This window comes from Marmota flaviventris, chromosome 6 (assembly GCF_047511675.1).
Source record: "Marmota flaviventris isolate mMarFla1 chromosome 6, mMarFla1.hap1, whole genome shotgun sequence".
Taxonomy (NCBI): Eukaryota; Metazoa; Chordata; class Mammalia; order Rodentia; family Sciuridae; genus Marmota; species Marmota flaviventris.
This window is the reverse complement of record NC_092503.1, coordinates 126,247,942-126,252,308: the sequence shown is the minus strand read 5'-3', so window position 1 is coordinate 126,252,308 and position 4,367 is coordinate 126,247,942. Positions and strand designations below refer to the sequence as shown.

The following is a 4,367-nucleotide window of genomic DNA, read 5'->3' as shown; positions in this document are numbered from 1 at the left end:
GATAGAGCATGAATCTCTAGGGTATATAAAGAACTCAAAAAGCTAAGCACCAAAAAAACAAATAACCCAATCAATAAATGGGCCAAGGACCTGAACAACAGACACTTCTCAGAAGAAGATATACAATCGATCAGTATATATATATATATATATATATATATATATATATATATATATATATAAATTCATCACCTCTAGCAATTATAGAAATGCAAATCGAAACTACTGTAAGATATCATCTCACTCCAGCCAGAATGGCAGTTATTATGAAGACAAACAATAATAAGTGTTGGAGAGTATGTGGGGAAAAAGGTACACTCATATATTGCTGGTGGGACTACAAATATGTGCAGCCAATATGGAAAGCAGTATGGAGATTCCTTGGAAAACTTGGAATGGAACCACCATTTGACCCAGCTATTCCTCTTCTCTGTCTGTACCCAAAGGACTTAAAAACAGCATACTATAAGGACACACCACATCAATGTTTATAGGAGCATAATTCATAAGAGCTAAACTATGGAACAAACTTAGAAGTTTATTTTTTCACAACTTATCACCTTGATCTCAAAATATTTATTCAACAAGTAGCTGTAAAATCTACAAATTTCCTCTCATAAATTTTGATTAATTTTATAATAAAAGTTTTATGTTTTAGAGTGTGTTTTTATACAACTAAGTTTTAGTACAGTCATCTTTTAATGATACATAGTTTGAATACCACTTGGATCTATCCACAAAAGAACTGATGTTACTATTCCTCAAATGTAGCCCTTAGCCTGATGAGGAAGTGGGAAAGACATTTTCAGTAATTCAGGGTAATGCATTCACTTTCTGGAAAACAGATTAAATTATGATTCTGACTAATGTTTGGACTGGTGATAATGACTATACCCTGGTGGGTATGAAATTGCAATATTGCACTGAAAGCATTTCTGAGAAATGGGCCTAGCAAGTGCAATTCCTTGAAGGGCATTAATTGACACTTTGGGACTTACAATCCCAATGGCCCCAATTGAGGAGAACATCACAATCCTCATTTGTTTATAAGGTCCCTATTGCTCTAAGGTAAGGTTCCATCCCCTGATATACTGATAGCTCTAATGAGTTTCTCCTTCTGGATACAAGTATGTTTAATACACTTAGGTCTGTCTTCTGTTGTAATGGTAATCACAATTGCTTTAATATTCAGTTTTAATAAGTTGGTATAGTGGATGAGAGCTTAAGTTGTAGACAGACATTTAAGCTGGTGATTTCAAGGAGACCAACACCAGTGACCAGGTCATCCACACATATTGAGGAATAAGTAGAAAAGATGACACACAGGGAATATGAACAGACACAGGAAGGATGGAATTAAAAGGAATTGCTTGGGTATCACTTAATCACTAGGTAAGAGTATAAAAGAATAATATGATCAGAATCAACAAATGTTGATTTGTGGCAAAAGGGATGGGGAAAAGCAACCACTTTTCCTTCTATAGTGCTGATGCCCATACAATGAATATATCCTCAGCTCACAAAATTAATTTTGATAAGGTGTTTATTCCCCACTCTTTACTAAGAAGAAAAAGGAATCATGAAATCTGTGCCTTTTCACTACTTGAAGCTTTTATTTTTTTGTCCCTCCCTTTATACCCCTTTTTATCTGTCTTTATGCGTGAACCATCTTTAACATGCTATAAAGTCATCTCAAAGCTCCCACTTAGTTCTGGTTAATCCATTAAGTCATGGGGACAACTACAGAAAACAGAAAATTACAGAGAAAGCATAACATTTGGGACCCTACTTCTCATTCTAAGGAAAAATAAAAGTTTAAATCTCCTGAAAATTTTTATCATCCCTCAATTGGCAGTAACCTCTAAGTGAAGGAATCTTCATGATTTACTATTGGAGTATTGTTGGTTTTGATCCAGTTATATATTTTTTAAAAGTTCTCTTAAAAATGTCATGACTGGTTATCCTGGATGGTTACTGATTTTTTAGTAAGAATTAGGATAACAAGTTCTTAACTCTTTACATTAGCAATATTAAAAATTATTAGGGTCTTGTAATTTGAGGAACAAACTAATTTTTTCCACATTTTTTTGTTTCCAATCAATCCATTATCTCCTCAGGAGTTGCATTTACAAAATATGAGAAAATAAGAGACCCTACATACCAAGAAATCACAAGTGGCTCTAACATGATTTTTTTCCCTGCCATAGCTAACTGGTAAGTATGAGAGAAAAATAAAATTGTCCATTGGAGGACAACTGAATTGTGTGGTAAGTTGGAAAAAGGGGAGTTTTCAGAGAAAAAAAGAGATATTTAATGCTGGGCTACTGTGTATTATTACAGTGCTGGGCTACTCTGTATTATTACTGCAACTATATAACAAAAACCACTACTTATGGTTCTGATACAAAACTGAAGACTAACAGATGAAAAAGATTCACCTAAGATTCATAAATATTTATGAAATATAGACTATTTTTAAAGGAACATAAGATTCAATATGTATAGTATATTAAATAAATAATATATTTATTAGTTTCATTAAATATTAATAATTCTTCTCTAAATTGAGGAATTTAAAGTATGTAGGTGATAAAGCTTATGTTGACAATTTAAATACTATGTATATCATTGTCCTAGAGAAAAAAGTATTCAGGTTCAGTGGTTCATATTTTTCTGAATAGAATGAGATGAAATCTCAGTGTAGTTTTAATTTGCATTTATCTAATTTCTAGAGATATTAAACATATTTTCATATATTTATTGAACATTCACATGTTCTTTGAAAAGGGATATGGGAAAATGATGCTAGTAGTAAACAGTGGTCGGACATTCAAAATACTTTTGTTACTCCTTCATGTATCCTTACAGTTTGTGAATCACGTTTTATGATGTGTGTGTGTGTGTGTGTGTGTGTGTGTGTGTGTGTGTGTGTGTGTTTATGAAATTGTTTCCCTCAGGTAACAGAAAACAAATGACGATGGAAAAATTCAATGGTACATCTGAAGATCACTTCATTCTATTGGGATTTTCTAATTGGTCTCAATTGGAAGTAGTTTTCTTTGTGCTGATCTTGATATTCTACCTGATGACATTGACAAGCAACATGTTCATTATCATCTTGTCTTACCTGGATTCCCATCTCCATACTCCTATGTATTTCTTTCTCTCAAATCTCTCTTTTCTGGATCTCTGCTACACTACCAGCTCTATCCCACAAATGCTGGTGAACCTGTGGGGCCCAGAGAAGACCATTTCTTATGCTGGTTGCATGGTTCAACTTTACTTCGTCCTTGCATTGGGAACAACAGAGTGTATCTTGTTGGTGGTGATGTCCTATGACCATTATGTGGCTGTGTGTAAACCCTTGCATTACACTGTCCTCATGCACCCTCAACTCTGCCACTTGCTTGCTGTGGCTTCTTGGGTATGTGGTTTTACCAAGTCAGCAGTTCATTCTCTCTATTCTCTGGGTACCTCTATGTGGACATCTACAAGTGGATCACTTCTTCTGTGAAGTACCAGCACTCCTGCAATTATCCTGTTTCGATACTCATGCTAATGAGATGATCATCATGGTCACAACCTCTATTGTTGTTATCATATCTCTCGTCCTCATTCTGACATCCTATGGTGCCATTGCTCGGGCAGTACTGAGGATGCAGTCAACTACTGGACTTCAGAAAGTCTTCAGGACATGTGGATCCCATCTTATGGTGGTCTCCCTCTTTTTCATTCCAGTCATGTGCATGTATCTCCAGCCACCAACAGAAAATTCTCAAGACCGAGGCAAGTTCATTGCTCTGTTTTATACTGTTGTCACCCCTAGCCTCAACCCACTCATCTATACCCTCTGAAACAAAGATGTAAGAGGGGCAGTTAAGAGACTAATGGGGAGAGAATAACCTGTATGACTCTGACATTCATAGTGTAATATGCATCTCTTCATCAATGGTTCATCCATCCATCCATTCATCCACCTTAGTCACTCAACACTTACTCTTAGCAGGCCACAGAGTTCTTCTAAACATACATGATTAAAACATAATCTACCTAAATAGCATTCAACTCTGGAGAACCCAGCCATGTAAAATCAAGATCAAATATCAATAGTGATTTTTTTCCATATTGCAATCTAAATGAATTCAAAGCCTTTTTAAATTGAAAATATTTCAGAAATTTCTTGTAACTATTGATGTAATAGCAGTTCATAATTTTAATGCAAAGTCAATGTGCTCAAAGAAATCATCTTTACAATATGTTTTTTTTTTAAATTTCTTGCTTTTTATTCAGAATACTTTGTCTTTTGTATTTAGTTTAAGTATACACAAAACAAAATACCTTAACTATTTCTCTCCATTACTGTTCTT

At 34.5% G+C, this 4,367-nt stretch overlaps 1 pseudogene; it reads left to right on the top strand.

Moving 5' to 3' along the window:
• The first annotated feature begins 2,971 nt into the window (after positions 1–2,971).
• On the top strand, positions 2,972–3,902 carry LOC139706155 (olfactory receptor 2J3-like; annotated as a pseudogene).
• The last annotated feature ends 465 nt before the right edge of the window (positions 3,903–4,367 follow it).